The sequence below is a fragment of the Arachis ipaensis genome, chromosome B6, assembly GCF_059453495.1.
Source record: "Arachis ipaensis isolate K30076 ecotype BB chromosome B6, ASM5945349v1, whole genome shotgun sequence".
NCBI lineage: Eukaryota > Viridiplantae > Streptophyta > Magnoliopsida > Fabales > Fabaceae > Arachis > Arachis ipaensis.
The window spans coordinates 123873377-123885294 of record NC_142441.1 but is presented as its reverse complement, the minus strand read 5'-3'; the positions used below and the strand labels follow the sequence as shown (position 1 = coordinate 123885294).

General features: G+C 39.4%; 1 non-coding gene across 1 annotated transcript; it reads left to right on the top strand.

Annotated features, from left to right (window-relative positions):
* The first annotated feature begins 3051 nt into the window (after positions 1–3051).
* On the top strand, positions 3052–3159 carry LOC148562589 (small nucleolar RNA R71). The gene has a single exon (XR_015886432.1). It is a non-coding gene; the product is annotated as a small nucleolar RNA R71 (small nucleolar RNA).
* The last annotated feature ends 8759 nt before the right edge of the window (positions 3160–11918 follow it).

The window sequence follows — 11918 nt, the reverse complement described above, 5'->3', positions numbered from 1 at the left end:
TTTCCGGACTAAAATCTAAGTAATTTCCCCTAACCATAGTGAGATAATTCTTTGGGTTCGGGTTCTTACTTTGATCATGGTTCCTAGTGATCCATGCATTAGCATAGAACTCTTGAACCATTAGAATTCCGACTTGTTGGATGGGGTTTGTTAGAATTTCCCAACTTCTTCTATGGATCTCATGTCGGATCTCCGGATACTCATTTCTCTTGAGTTTGAAAGGGACCTTGGGGATCACCTTCTTCTTGGCCACAACATCATAGAAGTGGTCTTGATGGGCTTTGGAGATGAATCTTTCCATCTCCCATGACTCGGAGGTGGAAGCTTTTGTCTTCTCTTTTCCTTTTCTAGAGGATTCTCCGGTCTTGGGTGCCATCAATGGTAATGGAAAAACAAAAAGCTTATGCTTTTACCACACCAAACTTAGAATATTGCTCGCCCTTGAGCAAGAGAAGAAAGAAAAGATGAAGAAGAAGAAGAAAATATGGAGGAGATGAGGGAGAGGTGTATTCGGCCAAGAAGGGGAAGAGGGAGTTGTGTTGTGTGAAAATGAAGAAGAATGGAAGGCTTTATATAGGGAAGGGAGGGGGGGTTAAGTTTCGGCCATATAGGGTGGGTTTGGGTGGGAAATTGATTTTGAATTTTGAAGGTAGGTGGAGTTTATGAGGTAGGTTTATGGGGAAGAGTGGATGGATGTGAGTGGTGAAGTGGTGATAGGGAAGAGAGATTGAGGTGATTGGTGAAGAGTTTTGGGGAAGAGTGTTTATTGGGAAGAGAGGATGAACATTGAGAAGAGAGAAGAGAATGAGTGGTGGTAGGTGGGAATCCTGTGGGGTCCACAGATCCTGAGGTGTCAAGAAATTGCATCCCTGCACCAATTAGGCATGTAAAATGCCTTTGCATGCAATTCTGGCATTTAAATGCCGAATTTATGCTTGTTCTGGGCGTTCAGCGCCCAGATGTAGCATATTTCTGGCGTTGAACGCCAGCCAGGTGCTTGTTTCTGGCGTTCAGCGCCATCTCTTCCTCAGTGTGCATTTCTGGCGTCTGAACACCAGGATGCTGCTTGTTTCTAGCGTTCAACGCCAGATCCATGCTCTGTTCTGGCATTGAACGCCAGCCAGATGCTCCTTACTGGCGTTTAAACGCCAGTAAGATCATCCTCCAGGGTGTGATTTTTCTTCTGCTGTTTTTGATTCTGTTTTTGATTTTTCTATTTATTTTGTGACTCCACATGATCATGAACCTAATAAAACATGAAAGAACAATAAAAATAGAATTAGATAAATAAAAATTAGGTTGCCTCCCAACAAGCGCTTCTTTAATGTCAATAGCTTGACAGTGGGCTCTCATGGAGCCTCACAGATGTTCAGAGCATTGTTGAGACTTCCCAACACCAAACTTAGAGTTTGGATATGGGAGTTCAACACCAAACTTAGAGTTTGGTTGTGGCCTCCCAACACCAAACTTAGAGTTTGACTGTGGGGGCTCTGGTTGACTCTGTTTTGAGAGAAGCTTACTGTGCCTCTTTTCCATGTTTACAGAAGGATGTTCTTGAGTTTTAAACTCAAGGGAGTCCTCATTCAATTGAAGGACTAGTTCACCTCTGTTAACATCAATCACAGCTCTTGCTGTGGCTAGGAAGGGTCTTCCAAGGATGATGGATTCATCCTCATCCTTCCCAGTATCTAGGATTATGAAATCAACAAGGATGTAAAGGCCTTCAACCTTTCCTAATATGTCCTCTACTTGTCCATAAGCCTATTTTCTTGAGTTGTCTGCCATCTCTAATGAGATTTTAGCAGCTTGTACCTCAAAGATTCCAAGTTTTTCCATTACAGAGAGTGGCATGAGGTTTATACCTGACCCAAGGTCACATAGAGCCTTCTCAAAGGTTATGGTGCCTATGGTACAAGGTATTAGGAACTTTCCAGGATCCTGTTTCTTCTGAGGCAATCTCAGTTGATCCAATGCATTTAGTTCATTGGTGAACAGGGGAGGTTCATCTCCCCAAGTCTCTTTACCAAATAAATTGGCATTCAGCTTCATGATTGCACAAAGGAACTTGGCAACTTGCTCTTCTGTAACATCTTCATTCTCTTCAGAAGAGGAATACTCGTCAGAGCTCATGAATGGCATAAGGAGGTTCAATGGAATCTCTATGGTCTCTAGATGAGTCTCAGATTCCTTTGGTTCCTCAGAGGAAAACTCCTTATTGATCACTAGACGTCCCAGGAGGTCTTCCTCCTTGGGATTCACGTCCTCCCCTTCCTCCTTGGATTCGGCCATGATAGTTATATCAATGGCCTTGCACTCTCCTTTTGGATTTTCTTCTGTATTGCTTGGGAGAGAACTAGGAAGGGTTTCAGTGATCTTCTTACTCAGCTGGCCCACTTGTGCCTCCAAATTTCTAATGGAGGACCTTGTTTCATTCATGAAACTCACAGTGGCCTTAGATAGATCAGAGACTAAGTTTGCTAAATTAGAGGTATTTTGTTCAGAGTTCTCTGTCTGTTGCTGAGTGGATGATGGAAAAGGCTTGCTATTGTTAAACCTGTTTCTTCCACCATTATTAAAGCCTTGTTGAGGCTTTTGTTGATCCTTCCATGAGAGATTTGGGTTTTTTCTCCATGAGGGGTTATAGGTGTTTCCATAAGGTTCACCCATATAATTTACCTCTGCTATTGTAGGGTTCTCAGGATCATAAGCTTCTTCTTCAGAAGATGCCTCTTGAGTACTGTTGGATGCAGCTTGCATTCTATTCAGACTCTGAGAAATCATATTGACTTGCTGAGTCAATATTTTATTCTGAGCTAATATAGCATTCAGAGTATCAATTTCAAGAACTCCCTTCTTCATAGGCATCCCATTACTCACAGGGTTCCTCTCAGAAGTGTACATGAACTGGTTATTAGCAACCATGTCAATGAGTTCTTGAGCTTCTGCAGGCGTTTTCTTTAGGTGAATGGATCCACCTGCAGAAGTATCCAATGACATCTTAGCTAATTCAGACAGACCATCATAGAATATATCCAGGATAGTCCATTCTGAAAGCATGTCAGAAGGACACTTTTTGGTCAGTTCCTTGTATCTCTCCCAAGCTTCATAGAGGAATTCACCTTCTTTCTGTTTGAAGGTTTGAACATCCACTCTAAGCTTACTCAGCTTTTGGGGAGGAAAGAACTTGGCTAAGAAAGCCTTGACCAGCTTATCCCAAGAGTTCAGGCTATCCTTAGGTTGAGAGTCCAACCACACTCTAGCTCTGTCTCTTACAGCAAACGGGAAAAGCATGAGCCTGTAGACTTCAGGATCTACTCCATTACTCTTAACAGTATCACAGATCTGCAAGAATTCAGTTAAGAACTAAAAAGGATCTTCAGATGGAAGTCCATGAAACTTGCAGTTTTGTTACATCAGAGAAACTAATTGAGGTTTCAGCTCAAAATTGTTTGCTCTAATGGTAGGGATGGAGATGCTTCTTCCATGTAAATTGGAATTAGGTGCAGTAAAGTCACCAAGCATCTTCCTTGCATTATTATTATTTTCGGCTGCCATATCCTCTTCTTGTTCGAAAGTTCCTGCAAGGTTGTCTCTGGATTGTTGTATTTTAACTTCTCTTAGTTTCCTTTTCAGAGTCCTTTCAGGTTCAATGTCTGCTTCAACAAGAATGTTCTTGTCCTTGCTCCTGCTCATATGAAAAAGAAGGAACAGAAAAATAATAATAATAGGGATCCTTTTTACCCAGGTATAGAGGTTCTCCTGTGTGAGTAGAAGAAGAAAAGAATGTACTGTAAAGAAGGAAAGAAAAGAAAATTCGAACACAGATGGAAGAGGGGGTTCGAATTTGGGTGAGATGAAGTGTTAGTAGATGAATAAATAAATAGAAGAAGATGAGGGAGAGGGAATTTCGAAAATTAGAATTTAAAGTTTTAAAGTTAAATTTTGAAAATAATTTTTGAAAAAGGTTAGTAATTTTCGAAAATTAGGAATGAAATAAAATTAAAATTAAAGTTTAAGCAATTAATTAATTAAAAAGAATTTTTGAAAAAGAGGGAGGTATTTTCGAAAATTAGAGAGGGATAGTTAGTTAGGTAGTTTTGAAAGAGATAAGAAGATAAGAAGTTAGAAAAGATATTTTAAAATTGAATTTTTGAAAAAGATATGTTTTAAAAAGATATGATTTCGAAAAAAGATAAGATAAAAAGATATTTTTGAAAAGACATAATTGAAATTAGTTTTGAAAAAGATTGATTTTTAAAATCACAATTAATGACTTGATTCACAAGAAATCACAAGATATGATTCTAGAACTTAAAGTTTGAATCTTTCTTAACAAGTAAGTAACAAACTTGAAATTTTTGAATCAAAACATTAATTGTTGATGATATTTTTGAAAATATGATATAAAATTAAGAAAAAGATTTTTGAAAAATATTTTTAGAATTTTCGAAAATGAATAAAAAAATGAAAAAGATTTGATTTTTGAAAAAGATTTTGAAAAGATAAGATTTTTAAATTGAAAATTTGATTTGACTCATAAAAAAAAACTAAATTTTAAAAATTTTTTAAAAAGTCAACTCAAATTTTCGAATTTTATGAGAGAAAAAAAGGGAAAGATATTTTTTGATTTTTTTTTTGAATTTTTAATGATGAAAGAGAAAAACATGAAAAAGACTCAATGCATGAAAATTTTGGATCAAAACATGTGATGCATGCAAGAACACTATGAATGTCAAGATGAACACCAAGAACACTTTGAATGTCAAGATGAACACCAAGAACATATTTTTGAAAAAATTTCAAGAAAAGAAAACATGCAAGACACCAAACTTAGAAACTTTTCATGTATAGACACTATGAATGCAAGAATGCATATGAAAAACAAGAAAAGACACAAAACAAGAAAATATGAAGATCAATCAAGAAGGTTTATCAAGAACAACTTGAAGATCATGATGAATGCAATGCATGAATGCAATTTTCGAAAAATGCAAGATGAGTATGCAATTGACACCAAACTTAAAAATTGACTCAAGACTCAAACAAGAAACACAAAATATTTTTTATTTTTATGATTTTATTAATTTTTTTTGGACTTTTGTATATTATTTTCGAAAAACATATAGGAAAAAGAAAATAAGGATTTCAAAATTTTTTATATGAATCCCAGGAATCTTTCAATGTTAGCCTAAAGCTCCAATCCAAGGGTTAGACATGGCTTACTAGCCAGCCAAGCTTCAGCGGTACAAGCAATTCCCTAACATGTGGAGGCCTCAGTCCAAAAGAATTTAGACATGGCTCTACAGCCAGCCAGGCTTCAACATGCTTCATGAAACTCTAGAATTCATTCTTAAAAATTCTGAAGAACAATATATTTTTGAAAAGATTTAAAAAAATTTTTTTTTTCGAAAATAAAGGAAAAAATTTTTGAAAGATTTTTGAAAAATTTTTGAAAATTTTTTTGAAAACAAAACAAAAAGAAAATTACCCAATCTGAGCAACACGATGAACCGTCAGTTGTCCAAACTCGAACAATCCCCGGCAACGGCGCCAAAAACTTGGTATGCGAAATTGTTACTCTGAGGTTGTAAAATTTGTTGTTCGTTCTCTCCCTGGAAATGGCGCCAACAAACTGGTGCACAATACCATGGTCCAAGCATAACTTCACAACTTCGCACAACTAACCAGCAAGTGCACTGGGTCGTCCAAGTAATAAAACCTTACGTGAGTAAGGGTCGATCCCACGGAGATTGTCGGTTTGAAGCAAGCTATGGTCACCTTGTAAATCTCAGTCAGGCGGATATCAAATAGTTATGGAGTTTTCGAATATTAATAATAAATGAACAGAAAATAAAGATAGAAATACTTATGTAATTCATTGGTGGGAATTTCAGATAAGCATATAGAGGTGCGTTCGTTCCTCTGAACCTCTGCTTTCATGCTGTCTTCATCCAATCAATCCAACTCCTTTCCATGGCTGGCTTTACGTAAGGGCATCACCGTTGTCAATGGCTACTTTTTATCCTCTCTGTGAAAATGGTTCGATACGCTGTCACTGCATGGCTAATCATCCGGAGGCATCACCGTTGTCAATGGCTGCATCCCATCCTCTCTGTGAAAATGGTCCAATGCGTTGTCACTGCATGGCTAATCATCTAGAGGTTCTCGATCATACTGGAATAGGATTTACTATCCTTTTGCGTCTGTCACTACGCCCAGCACTCGCGAGTTTGAAGCTCGTCACAGTCATTCAATCCCTGAGTCCTACTCGGAATACCACAGACAAGGTTTAGACTTTCCGAACTCTCAAGAATGCCGCCATCAATCTAGCTTATACCACGAAGATTCTGATTAAGAGATCCAAGAGATACTCATCCAATCTAAGGTGGAACGGAAGTGGTTATCAGGCACGCGTTCGTGGGGGAATGATGATGATTGTCACGTTCATCACATTCATATTAAAGTGCGAATGAATATCTTAGAAGCGGAATAAGTTGAATTGAATAGAAAAACAGTAGTACTTTGCATTAATTCATGAGGAACAGCAGAGCTCCACACCTTAATATCTGGAGTGTAGAAACTCTACCGTTGAAAATACATAAGTGATAAAGGTTCAGGCATGGCCGAATGGCCAGCCCCCAAACGTGATCAATATGATCCTAAGATGAACTAAAAATCATAAGATGATCCGAAGATGTCTAATACAATAGTAAAAAGTCCTATTTATACTAAACTAGTTACTAGGGTTTACAGAAGTAAGTAATTGATGCATAAATCCACTTCCGGGGCTCACTTGGTGTGTGCTTGGGCTGAGCTTGAAGTTTACACGTGGAGAGGTCATTCTTGGAGTTGAACGCCAGTTTGTAACGTGTTTCTGGCGTTCAACTCTGGTTCGTGACGTCTTTCTGGCGTTTAACTCCAGACTGCAGCGTAGAACTGGCGTTCAACGCCCTTTTGCGTCATCTAAACGCGGCCAAAGTATGGACTATTATATATTTCTGGAAAGCCCTAAATGTCTACTTTCCAACGCAATTGGAAGCGCGCCATTTTGAGTTCTGTAGCTCCAGAAAATCCACTTTGAGTGTAGGGATGTCAGAATCCAACAGCATCAGCAGTCCTTCTTCTACCTCTGAATCTGATTTTTGCTCAAGTCCCTCAATTTCAGCCAGAAAATACCTGAAATCACAGAAAAACACACAAACTCATAGTAAAGTCCAGAAATGTGAATTTAACATAAAAACTAATAAAAACATCCCTAAAAGTAACTAGATCCTATTAAAAACATACTAAAAACAATGCCAAAAAGCGTATAAATTATCCGCTCATCACTTAGTAGGGACCGACATGATGAAGTCGGCCCAAAACAAAAAGTTATAAAAAGTAATCCCTAAAAGAGACCTGACAAAGGTCCAAAAAAGAGGATTACTAAAAATAACTTAGAAGGGACCGACATGATGAAGTCAGCCCAGAACAAAAAGTTATAAAAAGTAATCCCTAAAAGAGACCTGATAAAGGTCCAAAAAAGAGGATTACTAGAAATAACTTGGAAGGGACCGACATGAGGAAGTCGGCCCGAAACCAAAAAAGTTATAAAAGTAATCCATAAATAAGAGACTGAACAAAAGTCCAAATAAATGGATTACTAGAAATAACTTAGAGAGGATCGACATAATGAAGTCGGCTTCCAACCAAATTAGCGGAAAGCAATCCATCAAAAAGAGACCTAAAAAAAAGGTCCAAACAAAATGGATTACTAGAAATAACTTCAGGCCGAAATAAAGAAGTCGGCCAACAGAAGGCACGAAAGTTGGACCCAGAAATCCATGACCTCAAAGGAATCAAGCTACAAGTATGAAAGTACAAAGGCAACCAAAAGAGGTCGGACAACAAAGTTCCAACGCTTTCAAAAAACCTAGAAGGTGTCAGATAGGCGCAGACAAGCATATTACGATAGGAACAAGTTATGATAATAAGAACAAGACTCAAGAGGCCACCAAAAGTCAGCCCCAAAAGCTTAAGAAACTACTTTGTTTTTTTTCAAAGAAAGTTGCTAACAGAAAAGCAACTAAAGGTGTCCAGCAATTAGAAACCACAAGTTACAAAACATAAAAAGTTTAAAGCCCACAAGCCAGGCCATATACAAAAACATCTAGAATAATCATAGAGGATCCAAAGAGTTCCAGTCACAGCATCACGAGGTGAAGGAGGACGAGTCTGAAGAGGCACTGCATCTACCGTCCCATCATCTCGGTTCAGGACCTGACAATCGGAATCCGATCTGGGATGACCAACCTCAGCTGAAGGAGTTGAAGAAGTTAGAGCAACAGGGAACTTGGCAGCAGGCACAGGAGGAGGCTCGACGTCGTCATCATCATCAGGATCATCAGGGACAATTTTACCGTCCTTCACAATGTTGTCCAAGCTGAAGAGAGAGAGATCAAGTTCGGGTGCAAGAACTCGAACTTGATCCTTCAAATTCTCATAAGCAGCATTGACACTGCCCACAAGATGACCCTAGAGCTCGGCATAATTAGCTCGGGCAGACTTCAAATCTTTCCTAAGACGCATCATCTCCCTATAGGTCGTGACATAGCTCTCCTTATGCTTTAACACTGTATCCTCAGCCAACTTTGCAGAAGCCGCCAAGGCAATAGCTCTAGTCTTTTCACCCTCCAACTATTTCTCCAACTTGGTCACCTTCACCTCGAGCTCCTCCTTTAAACCCTTAATCCGGTCAAACTCTGATTTGGCCTCCTCCATAAAGGCCTTCGTTGCATGAATAGGAAGATCTTGGGCGGTTCGATACAGAGCTACTCCCATATGTGCCATCTTGATGCTGCTCCGAGTAATAAAATCCAAGGTTAAGTTCGATTTTGGTCCCCAACGTAGAGGACAAAAATCGGAATCGTCCCCAACTTTATTTTTGCTACAAAAATGGTCCCCAAAGTTTCAGTTTGTTTTAAAATCATCCTTTTTACCAATTTTATTTTTTTATTACTAAATTACCCCTCAATAAAAAATTATAAAATAAAATAAAAAAAAGAAAGAAAGGGATAACAAAAGCAGGGGGTGAGGAGAGAGAGAAAGGGGAGGGGCGTGAGAAAAGAAGGGGGGAGGAGGAGGAGGAGGGGGAGAGAAGGGGGACCGCCGCCCTGCCATGCTGCTGCCCTGCCGCCTGCCGTACCGCACCACACCACCACAGCGCTGCCGCCCTGCTGCCTGCCATCACAGCACCATCACCAGCTTCTTCTTCTTCTTCTTCTTCTTCTTCTTCTTCTTCTTCTTCTTCTTCTTCTTCTTCTTCTTCTTCTTCTTCTTCTTCTTCTTCTTCTTCTTCTTCTTCTCTGCCACTGCTCTTCCTCCTCGCCCTCACTGTCTGCCGCTTCTTCTTCTTCTTCTTCTTCTGTGAACTGGATTTTTTGTAAAATTTCTGAATTTTTTGTGAAATATTGTTGTTACTGAATTTGGCTTGAATTTAGAATATTGTTGGATCGGGGGAGAGAAAGAAGGGGGGTTATGCGAAAAGAAACGGGGGGAGGGGAAGGAAAGGGAAGAAGGGGGAGGGAGGGGTGTTGAGGAAGAAGAGGGGAGGGGTTTTATGCGTAAAGTAAAGGGAAAAGGGGGAAGGGGTTATGCGAAGGGAGAAGGGGGGAGGGGGTTCGGGAAGAAGAGGGGGAAGGGTCTTTGCTGTCGCCGCCGCCGTTCTTTACCGCTGCTCTTCTCTGCTTTTGCTTCCATCATTCTTCTTCTTCTTTCATTCTGCTTCTATTATATTTGCTGATTTTTATTATTGTTGTTTCTGGTTGATTCTGATTCTGATTGATTATATTATTTCATTGTTATTGTTGTTCTTTTTCTATTTCTACTTGATTTCATTGTTGATTTATTGTTGTTGTTGTCCTGCTGCTGTTTCTGTTTGATTAATTGTTGTTGTAGCTTTTGGTTCTGTTTCTACTTGTGCTTCTACTGGTGCTTCTGCATAATTTTGGGGAAGAAGGGGAAGAAGAGGGGAGGAAGGTGCTTCTGCTGGTGCTTTTGCATAATTTTGGGGAAGAAGAGGGGAGGAGGGGAGGGAGGTGCTCCTACATAATTTTAGGGAAGAAGAGGAAGAAGAGGGGAGGGAGGGAGGGAGGGGTATTTTTGTCCAAGGGACAATTTTAAAACAAACTGAAACTTTTGGAGACTATTTTGTAGCAAAAAAAAAGTTGGAGACGATTCTGATTTTTAGCCTCTACGTTGGGGACCAAAATCGAACTTAACCCTAAAATCCAAATTATGAAGAAGAGAGAGACATCGTCAGTAGGAATGACACCATAAGGAGCAATCTGTTGGTCAACAAACCCAACAACATCGAAATCAGGGGCTTCTAAATTAAAGGGCTCAACAGTCCGAGGTCTTTTTGAAGGGGGAATAGCCGTAGGAGAGGAGAAAGTAGCAGAAGCCTGGGGAGGATCAAGCACATGGACCCGAGGGGTAGGGATCATCCTTCTCGGGCCAGGAGAGCTCGGTACGGACTGTTTGGGAGGAACACGAGAAGACCCTTCCCCAGCCCCTTTGGCCGAGATGTTTTGGGCCGTAGTAGCCTTCCTCGCCTTTTTAAAGGCTTTCATAGAGTCATTATTCTTGGCCATCTCTGAAAAACAAAATCAACCATAGAAGCAGGTTACAAGCTGCTAAAAGAAGGAAGCAAAGTAAAGTATAGCAAAATATAATGAATACCCAGCACAATTCAGACAAGGGATGGATCTCCCAAAAACTTCTTAGTATCAAGATGGGGAGGTTCCCCCCAAATATCCTCCAAGACATTTACAAAATCCTGCTCGACCTCGTCCAACATCTCCCAAGTATACTGATAAACCCATATTTTATGATGTATCTTGTGCTCAATTGAGTATTTTTATCAACTCTTCACCCACTTATTCATGTAAATTGCATGCTTTTACAATTCCTTCCTTATTTTATGATATATGTGAAAATATATTTCCTATGCTTTAAAAATATTAATTTTAATTACCCTTTATTACCATTCCATGCCGTGATATGTGTGTTAAGTATTTTCAGGCTTCATAGGATAGGAATGGCTTAGAAGACAGATACAAAAATAGAAAGAAAGCACAAAATGGAGTTTTGAAGAAAAGGCAGCGACGCGTACGCGTGGACGACGCGGATGCATGCCTAGTGCAAAATAGCAGCGACGCGTACGCGTGGATGACGCAGACGCGTGCCTTGAGCATAACACAAATGACGCGAACGCGTGACCCATGCGTACGCGTGATAGACGCCACGTGCAGAAATCTGCAGAAAATGCCCTCAGTGATTTCTAGGCCCTTTTTCGGCCCAAATCCAAGCCAGAAATACAGAATATAAGCCAGAGAATGGGGGAATCAAAGAGGACGGGCAATAGACAATTCATACAACATTCATATTCATAATTTTAGGTTTTTAGATGTAGTTTTTTAGAGAGAGAGGCTCTCTCCTCTCTCTTAGGATTAGGATTTAGGATTTCTATTATGATTAGGCTACTTCCCTTCAATCATAGGTTCAATGTTCCTTTAATTTATTTTCTACTTTTATTTATTCTATTACTTTAATTGTTATTTATCTTTCCAAATTGGCTTATGAACTTTCCTATGTCAGAATTGATATCTTTATTTAAATACAATTTGAGGTATTCCAGATTTGATATTTCTTTCTTTTATTTATGTTACTGCTGCTTCCAATCTGAAGGCATTTTCATTCGAGTAGATTTTCTTCCCTTTTGGCTTTGGTTAAGTGATTGGTAACACTTGAGTTATCAGACTCAGCAGTTGATTGGAAGTTGGGATTGCTGATTGATTTGGATCCCTCTAAAGCTAGTCTTTTCATAGGAGTTTACTAGGACTTGAGGAATCAAGTTAATTAGTCCACTTGACTTTCCT